Raw genomic sequence first — 20,795 nt, 5'->3', positions numbered from 1 at the left:
CATGTAACACATTTGCACTTGTACCTCATAAATATATACAAATGCAACCTTTTTAAAAAATACAGGATGTTTTACATAAAACTCCAGAATTTTGAATTCACTTTAAAAATTACAAAATCTGGAAACACAGCATGGCCACAGCAAACAGGAACTGGTGGTGGTTGCCCTCTTTAAATAGGATGAGTGTGGTCCAGTTGTCCCAGGTTCCACCACTCTCTGTTGGTTACACCAGATCAGCTTTACTCATTCATGTTACCTAAAAAATCCCTGCAGGTAATTGAGTCTGAACCCCTACTTTAAAGGATTTTCACTCCTTTGGCCTGTGGTTTAAGGCCATTCATGCAAAAGCTTTGGTGGCTACTTACCCCCAGATTGCTCTAGACTATATCGCCAAATCTTCAATTGCTGGTTCTTTGTGAATTCCACCCATTGGCTCTATAGGAATCTCCCACTGTCCCACTCTTTGAACTGATGTTTTAAACATCCCACTTCAAAATGTGAGGCACTATCAAGGTTTTGTATGCATGAGACTATAAATTAATACACTAATGTTGTAATAGATTCGGAAAATGCAGAATAATGTAAAGCAATGAGAATCAATCATCTTTTCACCACTCATAGAAGCCTATTAATACTTATGAATGTATATATTAATATTGTATTGGATTTATTGGACACTTACAATATGTTAAGGTCTATTTTAAGTGCTGTACGTACATTATTTTATTCAATTCTCCAAACATCCTTACAAGGTAGATATTATTCTTATCTTCCTTTCACAAATGGCAAAGTTGAGTCATAAAGAAGTTTAATACATTTCCTAAGGACACACAACTAATACATGTTGAAGTCTTGCTTTAAATCAAGCAGTGTGGCTCCAAGATGCACATTCTTGTAAATGACACCACACTACTCAGTATGTGCATGCATGCCTATTTCATTTATAGTTTACTGGAGATTGCATCAACCACTCTGGGAAATAGTGCAATGGAAATCCCCTGCTGAGTTTTTAAGGAACTCACTGAAATGACCCAAGTAAGCCCTAGTATTTGGGAGTAGTTCCCTTTAGTTTTCTATTTCAATTGCTATTCCCTCTTAGCTTCCTCCTGGGCAACCAGACTCCTTGTCTGGTTGACTCAAGGGGTCAAGACATTGGCAAGGCATACCTTTCTACATTTAGTGTTCCTTATTAGTAATTTGCTATAGTACCATTATGATCTTCTATTACATGATATGTACTTTTCAAGCACAAAGGCAACAAGTAAATCTCTTTTGAATGAATGAATTTAGTGAGCAAATACTATGTGACAAGAATGAAGGTCTGAAGGGAAGACAGATAAGTAAACACACATATACAATAGTGTGATCTATATAACAAAAGAAATGTTCTTCTATTGTCTATTATCCATTGATAAACATGACAATGTTTTTGGAAGTTTTTTCATTATACTTTAAGTTCTGGGATACATGTGCCCAATGTGCAGGTTTGTTACATAGGTATACACATGTCATGGTGGTTTGCTGCACCCATCAACCTGTCATCTACATTGGGTATTTGTCCTGATGCTATCCCTCCCCTAGCCCCCCACCCCCTGACAGGCTCCAGTGTGTGATGTTCCCCTCCCTCTGTCCATGTGTTCTCATTGTTCAACTCCCACTTATGAGTGAGAACATGTGGTGTTTGGTTTTCTGTTTTTGTGCTAGTTTGCTGAGAATGACGGTTTCCAGCTTCATCCATGTCCATGCAAAGGACAGAAACTCATCCTTTTTTATGGATGTATAGTATTCCATGGTGTATATGTGCCACATTTTTTAATCCAGTCTATCATTGATGAGCATTTGGGTTGGTTTCAAGTCTTTCCTATTGTGAACTATACCGCAATAAACATATGTGTGCATGTGTCTTTATAGTAGAACGATTTATAATCCTTTGGGAAAGAAGCAAAGGAAATGAACTTTTATTTCAGAGCTATTGTGTGTCTGGCACTTGACATTCATGATCTCACAATGCCCTGTGCAAATGGGCATTATTAGTTTCCTTCTTTTTTTTTTTTTTAGATGAGGAAAGAAAGACAGAGTCATGTGTTCAAGGGCACACAACCAGAAGCAGCAGACTGGAATTCAGATCCATGTGGAGCTAACTTTAGAGTTCACTTTTTTTCAACTCTTCCGTAACATGCTATATTAGATAATGTCACTAATTATAATTGAAAACATAGCCATCACATAATTCTGTCAGAAGAATTATGAATAATCTGTTGAGAATGTTCTGTGTCCTTTCTTACGGGCATCACTGGGAGATACGTGTCATCATGTAAGTGAATTAATTTATGGGTACACTCACTTTACGTCACCAAGCTGACCTTGATAAAGCTGGTGTAAGTTAAAGTTTTGAACACAGAATGACTTAGAAGCGCATTTTTGTGCACTCAATTTAAAGTTGGAACCCTGATGTATTGTAAATCAATTTAAAGGGGGAACTGTATTGTATTCCTTTGTAACACACGTGTATTAGTTTGTTTTGTGTTGCTACAAGGGAATATCTGATTGGATAATATAAAGAAAAGAGGTTTATTTTGGCTCACAGTTCTCAGGCTGTACAGGAAGCATGGTACAGGAAGCATGCTTCTGGTGAGGGCCTCACAAAGCTTCCAGGCCTCAGTGTGAGCTTTTCTCATGCTGTGAAAGAGGGAGCAAGAGAGAGGAGGACGTTCCAGGCTCTTTTAAACAGCCAGATCTCATATGAGCTCACAGAACAAGAACTCACCCATGACCATGAGGAAAACACCAAAACTGTCATGAGGGATCTGCTCCCATGACCCAAACATCTCCCACCAGGCCGCACCTCCAACATTGGAAGTCACATTTCAACATGAGGTTTGGAAGGGACAGAACATCCAAACTCTGTCAACATGGAATATAACTGCTGTGTCAATCTCTCTTTTGTGAAAAATCTGATTTTCTTTTCTTTTTTTTCCCAAGACAGAGTCTCGCTCTGTCACCCAGGCTGGAGTCCAGTGGCATGATCTCAGCTCACTGCAGCCTTTGCCTCCTGGATTCCAGCGATTCTCCTGCCTCAGCCTCCCAGGTAGCTGGGATTACAGGCATGCGCCACTATGCCCGGCTAATTTTTGTATTTTTAGTAGAGACAGAGTTTCACCATGTTGGTCAGGCTAGTCTTGAGCTCCTGACCTCAGGTGATCTGCCCGCCTCGGCCTCCCAAAGTGCTAGGATTACAGGCATGAGCCACCACGCCCAGCCAAAATCTGGTTTTCTTAAAGGGAGTTACCCCTGTTGTTATGATGTATAACTGTACACAACTACAGTTCTAAACCATCTTTGATTTAAAAAATTCTCCCCTGATTTATTAGAGCAGCATTATAGTACCATTTATGATCTTCTATTACATGATATGTACTTTTGAAGCTCAAAGGCAACAAATACATGTCTTTTGAATGAATGAATTTAGTGAGCAAATACTATGTGACAGGAATGAAGGTCTGAAGGGAAGACAGATATGTAAACACACATATACAACAGTGTGATCAATATAACCAAAGAAAGCTTCTTCTATTGTCTATCATCCATTTATTCAAAAGTGTTTAATATTTAGCTCCAACTATGAGCCATGCTGTAATGTAAAGGCTGGATACACAATGAAGAGAAAAAGATATGTGCCCTTGTTCTCTTGAGCTTATGGTTTTTCCACACATATCTGCACAAGAGGCAGCATATTATAGTGTCCACGTGTATAGGTACTAGCCCCAAACTGCCTGGGTTCAAGTCCTCCTACTTGCTAGCTCTAGGACCTTGGGTAAATTATTTAACATTTCTGTGCCTTAGTTTTCTCTGGTGTCTTATGGACCCCAAAACAGTATAATACCTACCTCATAGAGTTGTTATGAGGATCAAATCAATTAGTATTTGAAAACACTTAGATTAATGACCTTCTCATAGTGAAGGCAAAATGGCATTTGTCAATGAAGCAAGTAGAATGGTATGTAATAAACCTGAATTGTTCTACTTTTGTCAGATCCGCATTCCACCTGTACTATCTGTTATCTTTAAATGGACACATTTTAAAACTTAAATGTTTATCTATGTACTACCAAACATCACAACGAAGCCTCATTTTGCCAGGTGGGATACATTGTCATAAATCTAATGATGGCACAGGGCACTTCCTCTGTGAAGCCCTGTTTGTCCTCCAGGCAAGATCAGCAATACTGTCCTCTGTGCTTTCACAGTACTTTGTGGCAAGCTCTAGTAAGTGCTCATCAGAATGCCTAGAGCTCAGTCCTTACTCTTGGCCAGTTGGCCCATAGGAGGCTGACCCTTTGGTTTGCCCTACCCTTGTGGTCCCAGACCTATAAATATTGGAAATCAGAAAAATTCCACTTTATGGAATTTTTAAGACATAGGGACAACTTGGAAAAGCTCTTTGTATGAAGCGTTCAATAACTATCAGATATCTTTATAGGGGTATCTGTGTGCTAATGTGTCCATCAAGAGTACATACACAGAAGTGACGCTTGCCAGGTGAGGAACACACCCACCTGAGATTGCGGGGGTTTTGGAATGAACATGGGGCAGAGCTAAGGAGGGTGTGTGTCTGGAGAAGGTGGGAATGAAGGGTCATGGAGTTTTAGAATAAGCATAGGGCAGAGCTAAGGAATGAAGGGTCATGGAGCTTTGGAATAAGCATGGGGCAGAGCTAAGGAGGGTGTGTGTCTGGAGAAGGTGGGAATGAAGGGTCATGGACTTTTGGAATAAGCATGGGGCAGAGCTAAGGAGGGTGTGTGTCTGGAGAAGGTGGGAATGAAGGGTCATGGAGCTTTGGAATAAGCATGGGGCAGAGCTAAGGAGGGTATGTGTCTGGAGAAGGTGGGAATGAAGGGTCATGTTGTGAAGCTGTTTCTGACTCCATCTTTATGAGGTAGGAAGGAAAGGAGCAGAAGCTCGTGCATTCTGCCTGAATGGCCAAGAGTGGGGGCTGAACTCAAAGATGTTGCTGCAGAAGAGAAGAAATGAATACCTTTTATCTTGGGGGTCTGGAGGAAGCCATGTTTCTGTTTATTTCAAAGGGTTTGGAAAGGGGTTCACCAGGTAAACAGTAACAAAAATTCATCCTAGGTAGAGGGAACAGCACAGAACAAATGCACACACCACCATGAAATATTTGGTTGATTATTGACATTTTGACAGTATTTGAATGTAACAGGTCACCTGAAGAGTTTCTAGAGAAGAGAATATAGAAGTAAGTAGAGAATTAATCACCAAGGTCCTTGAGGGTCCCAAGATGCTCCTGGATGTATTAAGAAGTTGAATAAGAACGAAAAATTCCCCATGCTGAACCCCTCCTGCTGAGTGCATTCTGAAACAAATTTTTTTAAAAAATAGGTTTCTTTTTAATACTTCTGCATTAACCAGTCTGAGGAATCTGGCATTTAAAGACATAAATGTTTCTGAAATACCCCACCACTGCAAAATATCTGAAAATGTTTCTTAATTGTTAGAAAAAAACTATTTCTGTACGTGCCTGGAGTGAGTTTTTTTAAACACCACCCTTCAACAGACCATCTTTCCGGCCCCAAGTGGTTGAGGATGGTGGTGCTAAGTGGTTTAATAGAGATGCTGTTGTCTCTCTCTTGCATATCACGCCTCCACTTCAATGTATAATTTTACTTTTTTGCTGGGTAAGTGCCCTAAAAGGTTGCTATAGATGTATATCCCAACACGTGAAAGAGTGTCAGATGATCAGTCAAGCTGCCTCTATATAACCGGCCTGGCAAAGGCATTTGAACATCCTTTTGCCAAAATCTACTTGGATCCATCCCATTTGAATGAGCTCCATGCACATTCACCACAGCCATCACCTTTTCAATCTGCCTCAAGCAAATACATGTCCTTAAACAGCTTCCTCTGGAAAGCAAACTTCCCAAGGCGAAGCGAGAGGAAGGTCATGCTTACTTTACGGTGGAAGGCAAATGGAAACGTGCTGGATTCCATTCTGAGCCTTGGACAGTGGGCCTCTCTGCTGCCATACCCACTCCAAGAAATACCCCTTGCCCTGGCCCTTGGTGTTCACTGACCTTGTCCTTTCTTGAATGCACGTATTGATTAGAGTTGGTACTGGGCAGTTTAGTTCTTGGATATCGGTTGTCTTGAAGTTCTCTCTAATTGTCGTTGTCATTGCTATAGGCATCAAAAGTGCTTATAGCTCCAGAACATACCAAACTCTCTCATCTCTCTGGGACTCTGCTACTGTGCCTGCACCCTCTCATCCGTGTGTGCTGCTCCTACTACTTGAAATGCTCATTCCCTCTCTCTGCTGCTAGACTGTAGTCATCTGCCCGGGTTGCTTCAACAAAATGCCATAGACAGGGTGGCCTCAACTACAGACACTTATTTTTCACTTTTCTACAGAAGAGAAATTTCAAGATTAAGGTGACAAGAGATTCAGTTCAGGTGTCAATTGTTCTGGAAGGCCTTACCTAATTCCCTCGACATCGGTTGCATTCCCTCTCTGCAAATTCCTCTATCACAGCTCAATTGAGCTGTGCCACTGCAGACCATTTATTTGCCTCTTTTCCTCACTAGATTGTGAGCCACTTGAGGGTGGAGGCTTGTCTTTCATTTTTTGTACTATGCAGTGTACGTAGGAGGTAGGAAGTGTTCAAATAACGACTTAATGAAAGTAGGAGCAATTACTTTGAGAAGAAATGCATAATGGATGAACTACTGTCCACTCCTGGTAATATCTCCAATCACTACTCTTTGTAGGGCTTTTACTGTTTTCCTTGTTTCCTAGGGAAATAGAATTCGTGATGCTTGATTCCTCCTTGGATGGCTGATTCTAACCCTTGCCTGGTCAGACCTCATGCAACTCCCCCTATGCCTCTTGTTCCATCTGTGTCAATATGTGTATGTGTAAGTATGTGTGTGTATTTCTATAAGTTCTCCATGGGCTGTATAGCAGTGGTTCTCAACCCTACTTATATGTTAGAATCACTTAGGAGCTATTATAAAGTTAATGCCATTAGGAGAACAGATCATGAATGTCAATTTATATTCCAGATACCATGAAAGCAACTTTCATTTGGGCTTCCTAGTTAACCAACCTCCTAACTAGGCTAGAGGAAGGAAAATAGCTCCAACATCTGTTCAGTGGGACCTCGAATTTTCAGCCAATGTGTTCAATTGAGTCCTTGTTCGATCACCCAAAAAAAGTCATCAGTTTAAGTCAAAGTATATTTCTGAGTTCAGGAAAGCAGATTCTTGGGACAGACTCTCTAAGAGTGACTATTCATTGGGCAGGATGGGAGAATCCTTTTATTCATCAGTCTCCTACAGTTTGCAACTTCTTGTTTTTTTTTTTTTTTCACGTTTTCTAACAATCTTAGATCTCTGGGCAATATGCATGCTTCTGGTGGACAGGGAGGAAATTCACGTACATCGAGATGAAGAGAAGAAAAGCACAAGATCAAATGCTTGTGCTCTGTTCACAGCTTTATTCTGGCATATAGTAGCTGCTCAGGAAATATTTGTTGAGTGGTTGAGTGACTAAACATTTTCTCCTTACACTTCTTTCTTTGGCAAAATTTTGTGTTTCTCCCTTCCTCAAGAACATTAAGGTTTGTCTAGGAATCCCCATTACCCTAGACCAAATATAGGGTGGTGGTTCAGGCAGGATACTGAACCGTGGTTTTTAAGCCTGGAAGCAGTTTTCCTTGTGGATGGCACTTTCGCTAAGTGTGGTTAGTATGTGAGCCTAGACACCTGGTGAGTGTTCACCTCCTTCATTTGGAGCTACCCACCCGTTTCTGTTTCTTCCATTCTACATTGTAAGCCACATACCCTGATCACTGCACTCCAACTTCCTAGGGTCTTTACTGTTCTTCTAGTCTCCTAGGGCGATAGAAGAAGTGATGCTTGATTTCTCCTTGGATAGCTGTTTCTAACCCTTGCCTGATCAGACCTCATCCTACTCCTCCTGTGCCTCTTTCTCCATCTGTGTCAATATGTGTATGTATGAACATGTGTGTGTGTTTCTTTTCTTTTCTTTTTTTTCTCAGGCAGAGTCTCACTCTGTTGCCCAGGCTGGAGTGTGGTGGCACAGTCTTGGCTCACTGCAATCTCTGCCTCCCAGATTCAAACAATTCTTATACCTCAGCCTCCCAAGTAGCTGAGATTATAAGTACATGCCACCATGCCTGGCCAATTTTTGTATTTCTTTCTTTCTTTCTTTCTTTTTTTTTTTTTCTTGAGACAGAGTCTCACTCTGTCTCCCAGGCTGGAGCGCAATGGCGCCATCTCAACTCACCGCAACCTCTGCCTCAGCCTCCTGAGTAGCAGGGACTACAGGCGCCTGCCACCATGCCTAGCTAACTTTTTTGTATTTTTAGTAGAGACGGGGTTTCACCATGTTAGCCAGGATGGTCTTGATCTTCCAACCTCGTGATCCGCCCACCTCGGTCTCCCAAAGTGCTGAGATTACAGGTGTGAGCCACTGTGCCCAGCCTAATTTTTGTATTTTTAATAGAGATGAGATTTTGCCAAGTTGTTCACTGGGGCCTGCTGGGGGTGGGGTAGGGGGAGAGAGAGCATTAGCAAAAATAGCTAATGCATGCAGGGCTTAATACCTAGGTGATGGGTCCAGCAAACCACCATGGCACATATTTACATATGTAACAAACTGGTACATCCTACACATGTACCCCAGAACCTAAAACAAAACAAAAACATCTCCTACCCTTTGTTTCAGTGCAGTTGACTTCAGATTGAGTTCTGGCCTCTCTTCCCAATTGCAATAGGCTTGACTAAAGCGTGCCTTGCTGGTTTTTGTTTGTTTGTTTGTTTTTCCCAAAATATTGATATACCTAGTTGAATTTCTTCTTTTCTATTTTGTTCCAGGTTTCTAGAACAGGCACGGCAAATGAATTACTTGGAAAATATCACACAGTTAATATCGACCATAGAAGCCATGTTGCACGTCAATAACAGTGCAGATGCTTCTGAAAAGCCAGGTGTTTCCCCATCCACATTTTATTTATTTTACTATTATTATTATTTTAAATTATTTTTTCCACAAGTTATTGGGGTACAGGTGGTATTTGTTACATGGGTAAGTTCTTCAGTGGAGATTTGTGAGAACCTGGTACACCCATCATCCGAGCAATATACACTGCACATTGATTGTCTTTTATCCGTCACTCCCCTCCCACTCTTCCCCCCAAGTCCCCAAAGTCCACTGTATCATTTTTATGCCGTTGTGTCCTCCTAGCTTAGCTCCCACATATCAGCAAGAACATACGATGTTTGGTTTTCCATTCCTGAGTTACTGCCTTGTTGCTGAACTTTACTCAGTGCACTTTTTAATTCTGACACCAGGTATACAGTAAGTGTTCAATAAATGTTATGTAGTAAGTCTATTATTATGCTGCACTTTCTGACCTCAAGAACTTGTTATGGTCTTCAGGTGAACGGTGTGTGATGTGACCAAGGTAGGGCCCGGCACCAAGTTAGGGCTCATTAATGGTTAATCACCTGTGATTTCTCCATAACTGTGTGCAGGATGTGTGTAAATCATGAGCATGTAGAGGTACGTAAGAAGTAATCACTGCACCCACTCCATGACCTCATAGTCACAAAGACTGTCACATAACAAGCATTCTATAATCATGTGGCAAGATTTTAGAAGAGGTTATACAGTCAGCTAGGGGAGTACACAGGCAGTGACAAAGCTCAGCCTGGTGACTGGGGAAGACTTCATTTCACCAAAGAGGGAACAGCAGGAAGAGGAAAAGGGAGGACACAGAGTCAGAAAGGCGTGTGGCATGTTGGGAAGCAGGGAGCTGTTTCCTGTAGCTGGGGTTCAGTGTACAGAATTTGGATCGGGGGCCGGGAGCAGTGGCTTATGCCTGTAATCCCAGCACTTTGGGAGGCCAAGGTAGGTAGGTCACCTGAGGTCAAGAGTTCAAGACCAGCCTGGCCAACATGGCAAAACCCCCATCTCTACTAAAAACACAAAAATTAGCCAGGCGTGGGAGATGCCTGTAATCCCAGCTACTTGGGAGGCTGAGGCAGGAGGATCACTTGAACCCAGGAGGCAGAGGTTGTGGTGAGCCAAGATCACGAGACTCCGTCTCAAAAACAAAAACAAACAAACAAAAATTGGATCAGGGAAGTGGGAAGAGATGAAGCTGGAAATGCCAATTGGAGCCTGATTGGTGAGGTCATTTTATGGCCACAGCATTCGCAGTTGATAAGCAGACATGTTGCATGGAAGGCTTTTAAGTAATAGGTGCTATAGCCAGTGTTTGATTTAAAGAGGTCAATGCTGACAGTGTGTAGGTTAGATTGAAACGTACAGGGTTTTCATCAGGAACAGGAAGGTTAGCCAGGGGGGTTATTGGAATTGTTTGGATAAATGATGACACAGGACTCAACAGTGGCCGTGGAGGTGGAGAGGTGGGGAGGGATGTGAGAAATTTATAAGATATTGGCAGGGAAGAAAGTGGAGTGTAAGGTAGAGGAAGGGATCATGGGAGGTTGGGAAATGGCATAGATTACAGTAACATTAACCAGAGCAGAGAGCGCAGGAGGAGAGGCTGCATTGGAGGCAGAAGTGAGGCAGGGAGAGAGATGATGGATTCAGCTTTGGACTTACTGCATTTGAGGGGTTTGTGGTATATCAAGGTGGAGTTGACAATTAGACCTTTACATTTGAGTCTGGAGCTTAGTTTAGAGATAAATGCCTGGGATTGCTTGGCATTCAGGTTACCACTGAAATTCCAGGCACGATTGAGTTCTCCAGGGAGAGTATGATGAGAATAAAAGAAAAGAAAATATAAAGGGGCTCAGATAGGTGGACACAAAGAATCCAAGTTTATGAGTCTATGTCCCCATAATTGGAAGCGCTACTAATAAGAACCATTCTTCCAAAAGAAATTGACACAGTTCAATGGGACCAAAAGAGACCACATCCTTTTAGGAAGCCCCGTTAGACTACAAACTCCATGAGGTCAGCCGGCACATCTGCCCCAGTGCATAGCACAGTACTTGGCACATGAGCATCCCTCCTCTGTGTTATGAATGAATGAGTGTTCATTATAGTTGGAATACAGAAGACTAAGAGAGACCTGAAGGCTGTATCCTGAAAGGTTTGAAGAGCCAAGTGGACACCACAAGGGTCTTACTGGTTTGAAAGTTCACAACTGTGGCGTGGACGTTACAAAAAAAAGTAAATTTCAGCTGTTACATCAAAGAAGAGCTTTCTGAAAAATGAAGGATTGAGGGCCAGGAGCGGTGGCTCACGCCTGTAATCCCAGCACTTTGGGAGGCTGAGGCGGGTGGATGGCCTGAGGTCAGGAGACCAGCCTGACCAATATGGTGAAACCCCGTCTCTACTAAAAATACAAAAATTAGCTGGGTGTGGTGGCGTGTGCCTGTAGTCCCAGCTACTCAGGAGGCTGAGGCAGGAGAATTGCTTGAACCTGGGAGGCGGAGGTTGCAGTGAGCCAAGATTGTGCCGCTGCACTCCAGCCTGGGCAACAGAGAGACACTACATCTCAAAAATAAATAAATAAATAAATAAATAAATAAATAAATAAATAAAGGATTGAACAGTGAGTCATGAGTTTGATGTCCCCAGAGGCCATTAAGCCTGAGGCTGTGTGGTCTTCAGGGATGCCAGAGAAAGGATTCCCTATTGCCTGAGGGTTTGAAGTAAGCCCCTCTGAGATCCTTTCTGCTGTGAATTGAGACCTAACTTGCAGGATTAATGGAAAAGACTTGTATATTAGAATGAAGTTCATCAACATTCAAATACCAGGTTGGTGGCTTTTTAGCTGTGTAATCTTGGGCAGATTATTCACTCTTCCTGAGTTCCAAGTTCTTCATCAATACCGTGGGCTTACGATGACTATAGTAAAGGTTAGGATTAGGTTTTGCTACTTATCACAGAAAAGCTCAGATACCACTGACTTGAATGAAATAGAAATGTGGTTTTTATTACTCCCAGAAATGTAGTGTGCAAGTAGGGATTCTAGGGCTAGTGTGCAAGTTTATTTTTCTGCCCCATCATCCTCATGTTCATCCATCCTCATGTTCACCTCAGGATTCAAGCTACATTTAAGGACCATCCCTACCCCTACCCCCACATTCTAGGTTGCAGGAACTGTGGGGTTGGGGCGGGGGAAAAGACAAATATAGGCCTGTTTTCCTGCTGAACCAGTTTCCTTCTGCTTTTATCTAATTGGCCACAGCTTAGTCTCATGGCCACAACTGACTGTCAGGGAGGCCGAGAAATGTTCTCTTTGCTCCTCCTTCCCCACACAATTATGACTCTGTCACTGAAAAAGAAGGTAGAATGGACCTGTGAAAAATAAAGTAGAGGTTCCTCTTCAAAGACTTTCCTCCCCGTCTAATTAGGAATAAATAGTAATGTCTCTTAAAAGCAAAATGTATTCAAAGACCTGTGCTAACATTCTTAAATATCTGCTAGCCGTAATCAATAAATTCATGTGCTTTATGTTCTTAGTTTCCACAATGTAGCCTAAATATTTGCCCTGGCATGCTTATACTAGTCCAAGCAAGCATTAAGTCATAGCCTGTTCCTCTTCCTTATTTGAAGGTGTTTTTACCTTTCTCAGCATTCTACAAGTTACTTCCTCCTTCCTTTGTTCTCCTCTGCCTTTGCCTCTTTTAAAAAGTTTGAAGTTGCTAGGCAATCAAGACAAATACAGAATGTGAGGTCCCGTTCCAGCCAATGGAAACCGGACACAGCAGTAAGGCTGATGCTTCAGGTTATAAATGACCCTGTCTCCTTTGTTCAGTGTACTCTTGTGGCAAAACTGCTGGCGAGTGTACCCTTTCTGCAGAAAGTATAAAAATAGCCTTGCTGAGAAAATTAAATTTATGTTCAAGTGCTATTTCTTTACGGCACCGAAGAGCAGGCATTTCAAACAGATATCACGGCATAATTGCCACTGTCTGCTCCTCCCCCTGGCAGAGTTCCATGTGGGTGAAAGAGATAATCCAGTATATATCAAATGCCTGAGCATAGTAGCTGCTCATTAAATTGTCATTCTATTCTTACTCTACAGTAATTTGCAAGCAGATGGAACTTCAATATGGCAATAGAGAAAGAATCAATTAGACCAGAGTCTCCTCAGGAAGACTTTCTATAGGTAAGACAGAAAAAAGAATTGTAGTTTCCATTAATTGGCAATGGTAGGAAGAGTATTACAGAATAGGGAAAAATAGGAGGATAATCATAATGACCATTTGCTGAGGTTATGTGCCAGCCACTGTGCTTAGTGCTTGGCCAATGTTGTTCTCATTGAATTCTCATAAAGACCTTATGAGATAAATGCTATATTTGACCCTGTTTTACAGAAGAAGAAAATGAGACTTTGAGCAGTCCACTGACTGGTCAGGTGACTACTAAATGTTCAATCCAGAATTCATACTCAAAGATATCAGGTTTTGAAGCCTGTAGTTCTAACCATGAGGCTGTATTACCAACACCATTCATTTATCCCTGCAAGCATTCATTCATGCAATGCATATTTATTGAATTTCTACTCTATGCCAGGTGTTGTTTAGAGCCTTCAGATACAGAGGGCAACAATACAGATAAGGTGTCTATTTCAACAAATTTATATGTTGGTGGTGGAAACAAGTAAGTAGAAAAAAGTAAGTAGAGCCCTAAGTGAACAATATAATTGCAGGCAGTGATAGATGTCATGGAGGAAATAGAACAAATCGAAGACTTGGCTGGTGGGAGAGGCTACTTTCAACAGGGTCCAGGAAGGCTTCTCTGAGCTGGGGACTGAATGGTAAGAACCAAACAAGCAGCCAGGCACAGTGGCTCACGCCTATAGTCCCAGCACTTTGGGAAGCCGAGGCAGGTGGATCACCTGAGGTTGGGAGTTCAAGACCAGCCTGGCCAACATGGTGAAACCTGTCTCCATGAAAAATACAAAAATTAGCCGAGTGTGATGGTGGGTGCTTGTAATCCCAGCTATTCGGGAGGTGAAGCAGGAAAATTGTCTGAACCCAGGAGGCACAGGTTGCAATGAGCCAAGATCATGCCAATGCACTGCAGCCTGGGTGACAGAGAGAAATTCCCTCTTAAAAAAAAAAAAAAAAAAAAAAAGAACCAAACGAGTAATGATTTAGGTCAGGGAGATTCAGATAGAGGGAGCAGTGTGTCCCAAAAGAATGTACCTGGCTTGTTTGAGGAAGGAAAGGAAGACAGCTGTGCCTGGGGCAGGAGAAGGAGCACCTGTGATCGCAGAGCCTTAGCCATTGCAGAAAAAAGATTAGATTCTTTCTGGAACAAGGATGCTGGAGAAAAGGACAAGGCACTGTTTCTTTCTTGTGTTTTTAGAGTAGTTCCCTCTTATCTGTGGTGAATGCATTCTAAGACCCTCAGCGGATGCCTGAAACTGCTGATAATACTGAACCCTGTACATACTGTCCTATGTTTTTCCTGTACATACATACTTTTGACAAAGTTTTTAATATAAACTAGGCACAGTAAGACATTAACAACAATAACCAATAATTATTAGTAGTGAAGCAAAAATCAAGTAAAATAAGGATTACTTGAACACAAGCACTATAAAACCTCAAGAGTTGAATTGATCACTGAGATGACTATTAGATGACTCTGGGGGTGGTAGCACCTGCAGCATGGATACTCTGGACAAAAGGAGGATCCATATCTGGCCAGGACCGAGTGACAATTTCTTCATGCTACTCAGAGCAATGCACAATTTAAAACGTACAAATTGTATATTTTGGCCAGGCATGGTCATTCACACCTGTAATCCCAGCACTTTGGGAGGATGAGGTGAGAGGATCACGAGGTCAGGAGTTAGAGACCAGCCTGGCCAAGCCACCATGGTGAAACCGATCTCTACAAAAAAATACAAAAAAGTAGCCAGGTGTGGTGGCAGGTGCTTGTAATCTCAGCTACTTGGGAGGCTGAGGCAGGAGAATTTCTTGAACCCAGGAGCCAGAGGTTGCAGTGAGCTGAGATCGCACCCCTGTACTCCAGCCTGAGTGACAGAGCAAGACTCCGTCTCGGAAAAAAACAAAAATGAAAAACAGAAAACAAAAATTGTATATTTCTGGAATTTCCCATTTAATATTTTCAGATTGAAGTTGACTGAGGGTAACTAAAAACCTGAAAAACCAAAACCATGGATGGATAAGGGGAGACTGCTGTATTTATAATTTTTTCTTTATTTTTTGGTGTTGGGCATGTCAACCCATGAGACAAGGAGAGTGACATTTTGTTCTGTTTAGGAGTCCATCTGATTGCACGTGGCCCTATCTGGTTCACCTCATTAGTGACTATACCGGGGTGGACTTTTCCTCTTCCAGGTTAAACAAGTGTTTGTGGTTGTTGTGGAGAGTGTGAGAATGATGGAAGGAGGTCAGCAGTCACTACTGAGGATTGAGCACACCCTGCATGCATGTTCCTGTGCAGGACGAAGCTGTCCCTGGTCAGGGAGCTGCAGAACCACAGCTCCTGCAGAATGGGTAAACGCTAAGAGCATCATTTGGAGCTGTCCAAGGTACAACACCAGCGTGTGGCTACTTCAGCATCTTACCCTTGAGGGGTAGACTCTGAAGTCAAGGAAACACAGGGTGAAGGTTTTGCTTAGCAGATGGACTTTAGATCCTTGGGCAATCCCAGAGTCTGGACCCCAGGACCAGAGTGTCTGGTGGGAGAGTGATGAAGCCCAGAAAGGGAGCCAAAAAATGTCCTTCGGAAGACCTGCAATGAGACCATCTTTACTGCATTTTGTGTAGTCCTGGATCATGACAGTTGAAAGGCTGCAGAGACAATTGAGAAGAAAAAGTGGGCAAGATTGAAGAATGTGAGAGGTATCAGTCCTGAATGCCAGAAAGGGTAAAGGGACAGAAGTCAGCTGTTCAGGAGAAGGAGCTGACTTTGGACTTCAGTGTAGAGTCCTGGCAAAGCACCCGGGTAATATGATGTATTTTGGAAATGAAGCAGGGCTGATAAATGCAGCTTTAGGAATCTGCTGGTGAAAATTTCAGGTCAACAGTAAAGGTTTTTGCAGTCTAGTGAGCCACAGGGTTCAATTAAATCAGGTCTCTAAGGTGGTGACCTACTAACCCACACCTCATGCTGGCCTTGAAAACTGTCTGAACAGGGCTAGGCTGGGGCAATGGGAGCTGCTGCTTTGGGGTTGGGAATGCAGGGACTGTGAAGGGGCTTGGCTCTCTGAGGGATGCAGGAAGGTCACACCCTCCTCTTTGTGCCACCTTCTGTGTGGCTGACCCCTTCATCTTTTAACAACCCATTTTTCTTAAGTACTAAATGATGGAAGACAGACAATTAAGCCAGAGCCCAAGTACTTCGTCTGCTGTTAGTTTCCTTAATTGTATTTCCTACACATTCTTTATAAATAGATTTAAGCAAGACACTATGTTCTTTAAATTGTGCATTTTTCTTGCTATGGAAACGGTTGCTTTTATTTCCACCCCCCACCCCCCAGCCTAGCCATAAAGTAGAAGTTAGCACCTGTTTTTATAGACAGGTGAATTATCTACTAATCCCTTGTCTTTTAAGGAAGTCTCAAAGAGCGGGCCAGAATAACCTGCTGCTGATGTCTCTTCAAGAGAACCATCCAGTAAGCAGCTGTGATTTTCAGAAGATACAATCCATTATTGCTAACCTTTCATATAAGCGACTCATAGATTCATAGACTGTAGGAACTGGAGAGGAATCTCTAAAGAGATAATTCTCATAAAAATAATTTGGAATCACCTTATAGTATGCATTCAATGTGTTAATTAGTTTCTAAAGGAACTCTGAAATCAAATCATTTGTTTGAAAACATTTATTGAACATTAGTACTGAACTGGAGTAGATACAGGTAATCATCCTGGAACACTGCATTGTGCCTCTCACATGAAAGAGACTCAGCAACTATTTCTCTGTGAATGAATAAAGTTGCCCCCTCCTCCAGGCTGGTGGGAGAGATGGACATTTTACAGGTTATAATGTTCTATGCCATGTGCATGGATATGGCATAGGAGCATACAATGGGTCACATCTCTGACTCCTCTGTTTTTTTGCAAGAGATGAGGAAATTAAAAGTAGAGGATTTGGCCAGGCATGGTGGCTCACACCTGTAATCTCAGTACTTTGGGAGGCTGATGTGGGCAGATCGCCTGAGGTCAGGAGTTCAAGACTAGCCTGGCTAACATGGTGAAACCCTGTCTCTAAAAAAAAAAAAAAAAAAAAAAAAATTAGCCAGGCAAGCTCCTGTAATTCCAGCTACTCGGGAGGCTGAGGTGGAAGAATCGCTTGAACCTGGGTAGCCGAGGTTGCAGTGAGCCGAGATTGCACCATTGTACTCCAGCCTGGGTGACAGAGTGAGACTCGTCTTAAAACAAAAAGTAGAGGATTAGAAGAGAAGATGTTTGTCAAAATCTTGTGGCTAGTCAGTGTCAGAACCAAGTCTAGGACCCGGGTTTGCTGAATCCCAGTCTGACAGCATTTTCCTACATCACATGGACTTTACAACGGGGCTTCTGATACATCAACAGCCACAGGGTTGACCTGGGGCTATGGACTGATTCTTTGTGGAAAGGAAAGGATCAAAGCAGCCTCAGGGTCTGGCTAGCAGAACTCATGGGCAGCCCCTTCAGGGGACAACGGTCAGGGTGAACCTTTCCATTTTAAGACCTATGTCGCTCTACTGAAGAAACAGTTTTCCAGGGAAGAGAGCCTCACTGACCAAGCTGAGGTCCAGGGCTGACTCCTTAGCCAGGGGAAGTTTGAGAATTTTGAAGGACAGTTCCACGCATACTGCGTCCATTGCAGCAGTGTAGTTCCAAACGTGAAGCAGAGATACTTTCACCAGAAGAAGCAGGAATGCATGCCAGACTGTCAGGAGAAACGGGTGTCCGATAAAGACTTTCTCCAGCTACATACCCATACGTCCACACTCAATTAGCAAGCAGCCCTATTATCTCACCTTATCCATTGCTAACTGCTTGGTCCAGGCTAGCCTGTCTCCCATGGACCACTACCTTGCTCCCAGTTATCTGCCTGCTCCACGTTGCCCCCTGCAGTCTGTTCTGCACACAGCAGTTTGAGAGAGCCCTTTAAAACACAAATGAGATCAAGTTACACCTTTATGCAAAACCTCTCCACAGGAATTCTGTCCTGGCAATTAAATCCAAATGCAAAGTCCACACATTTCTCTGCAAGGAGCTACCTGCCTTCCCCTTAATCTCTCTGCCCTCCTCTCCTGCCGTTCTCTCCGTGGCTGTCTGTACTCCAGCCCCACTGGACTTCTTCCCATTTCCTGCACCTGCCCAGATTTTCTCATCTCGGAGTCGTTGCATTTGCTCTTCCCTCTGCCTCCTAGTTGCATTGTTTATTCCCTTATTTAATTCGAATCTCTGTTCCTATTCCATCTTCTCAAAGACAGTTTCCATTTCGTGTTACCTGAAAAAGCTGCCTGCCAGCCTGGACATTCTTTAGCCTCTTAGCTTTATTATTTATAGAAATATATATTCTTTCAGTGTTTCTTTTCTCATTAGAATGTAAGCTGCACAGGATTTCTTTTGTAGCTCAAGAGCCCAGGAAGGAGTTGGCACTAGTGGGTATTGTGGGAAGAATAAGTGAGCATACATCTATGTTTAACACACACACACACACACACACACACACACACACACACACACACAGATCTTTTTTCCTATGATTTCAGGTGGTCCAAAGAATTTTCTTACTCCAAGTAAAACTAAAGTCCTGGCTGGGTGCTTCCAGGTCCTCTGAAGCTTGGGGGTCCATGCATCTTAGGTTAGAAACCTCTGCTATGATCCAAGTATCTCCATTGCTGAGCGAAAGGGGTCCTAGTGATTCAGGAACTCCCACCACACTCTTCTTCCTCCCCAAACTGGCTTTTCAAAGGGCCATTCCATTTTCTACCCTTGAGTGACAGTGACACAAACAGAACTACAGAAGAATTACCGTATTAGGTTGGTGCAAAAGTAATAGTTTTTGCCATTAAAATCAATGGCAAAACCACAATTACTTTTGCACCAACCGAATAAAAATAACAAAAATTAACACCTGTCCAAGGCACATAATACAGTATGTTCATTATAAGGGGCCTAGAATATCATTTGCTAAATACAAGGGCAGGACAAAATTTCAATTCAATTCAACAAATATTTATCGAGCAATCAACGTGTGTCAGCTCATCTGCTAGGTGCCAGGAGAATGGCAGCAAAGAACAGTAGCACTTACTCAGGAGGCTTACATTCAGGAGGGAGTGGGCAGACAATGCCATAGAACTGGTTATAGGTCTACTGGAGCATGAATAATAAGGTGACCAAGACAACAGAGAAAAATAAAATCAGGAAAGGGGAACCGGCAATGTCATTGATGGAGAGTGTGCAACGATAAATAAGGTTTCTAGGGAAGACCTTGCTACTAGAACAAAGGGTTAAAGGAAGTGTGGGAGGATGTGAAGATAATCTGGAGAAAAGCATTCCAGGAAGAAGAAAGAACAAAGGCAAAGGCCCTGAGGTGACAGTCAGATTCGCCAAAGCTAGGAGGTACCCATGGCAGGGATGGAGGGAGCAGTGAGAAATGAGAAGGAAATGTGGTCGGTTGAGAAAATGTATGGCTTTTGGTGCCTTTGCAAGGACTTTAGGGTTTTTTTTTTTTTCATTTGTGTTTTGTTGTTGTGTTTTGTTTGTTTGTTTGTTTTTGTTTTTGAGACAGAGTCTCATTCTGTCGCCCAGGCTGGAGTGCAATGGTGCGATCTTGGCTCACTGCAACCTTCACCTCCCAGGTTCAAGCAATTCTCCTCCCTCAGCCTCCAGAGTAGCTGGGACTACAGGCACGCGCCACCACACCTGGCTAATCTTTGTATTTTTACTAGAGACGGGGTTTCACCATATTGGTCGCGGTCTTGAACTCCTGGCCTCATGATCCACCCGCCTCGGCCTTCCAAAGTGCTGGGATTACAGGCGTGAGCCACCGCGCCCAGCCAGGACTTTAGTTTTACTTGGAGTAAGAGGAATTCTTTGGACTTCTATGAGCAGAGGTGCAACATGTTCTGACTTGTGTTTTAACAGCAGCATCCTGGCTGATGTGTTGTGAGTAAACTGTAGAGAGCAAGCAGGGAAACGGGGAGATCATTAGGAAGATCAATCATCATCAAACAAACAAAACCCACCTTTATTCTCTTTCCTGCTCTGGTGGGTCTCCCTTGTAGTCAATATCCTGGGAACTCAGAAAGATTTCATTAGTGTGGATGAATAAGTTTAGCTTGGGGAAAGAATTGCCGTTCCCTCTGGGTATGTCCCAAACTTCCCATACAGAGGAAATCAAGATGTGTGTGTTCGTTCCTTCCAGGTGGATGGTCCCCTGGAGAACCTGCTCCGTTGGAAGATGTAGAATATTCATGTAGGTATACAGCTGGCGAGAGACTGGGTGATGGGGAAAATGGTAAGAAAGGGCTCTTAAATCAGGAGCCATCTCACAAGTGGAAATTAGTTAAATTCAGTCAATTGCTGACTGATTTTATGTTATGGAACTCAAATGCTCTGAGGCCCAGTCAATCGAAACCCTGTTTCGAAAATGAGCCAGTTATGGATGGATCTGCTGTTCTATTATTAAAAGAAATGGATCTGTTCAGAGAGTAACATACATAACACCAAGAGCCCGCTTGGTGGATGAATGCACTTGGTTTTTCTTTATTGCCTAAGACCTGGGATTAAAT

At 42.8% G+C, this 20,795-nt stretch overlaps 1 long non-coding RNA gene across 4 annotated transcripts in view; it reads left to right on the top strand.

Moving 5' to 3' along the window:
* The window catches only part of LOC135965311 (uncharacterized), a 199,017-nt gene that overhangs the window by 64,946 nt on the left and 113,276 nt on the right, over window positions 1-20,795 (top strand). For 3 of the 4 annotated variants that reach the window (XR_012418802.1, XR_010578219.1, XR_010578218.1), the window contains exons 2-3: window positions 4,481-4,539; window positions 13,107-13,190. This is a non-coding gene — a long non-coding RNA (uncharacterized lncRNA). The remainder of the gene's footprint in view (window positions 1-4,480; window positions 4,540-13,106; window positions 13,191-20,795) is intronic. The other variant, XR_012418803.1, reaches the window with a different exon arrangement.

Source organism: Macaca fascicularis, chromosome 10, assembly GCF_037993035.2.
Source record: "Macaca fascicularis isolate 582-1 chromosome 10, T2T-MFA8v1.1".
NCBI classification, from domain to species: Eukaryota; Metazoa; Chordata; class Mammalia; order Primates; family Cercopithecidae; genus Macaca; species Macaca fascicularis.
This window is presented reverse-complemented; position numbering and strand designations above follow the sequence as displayed.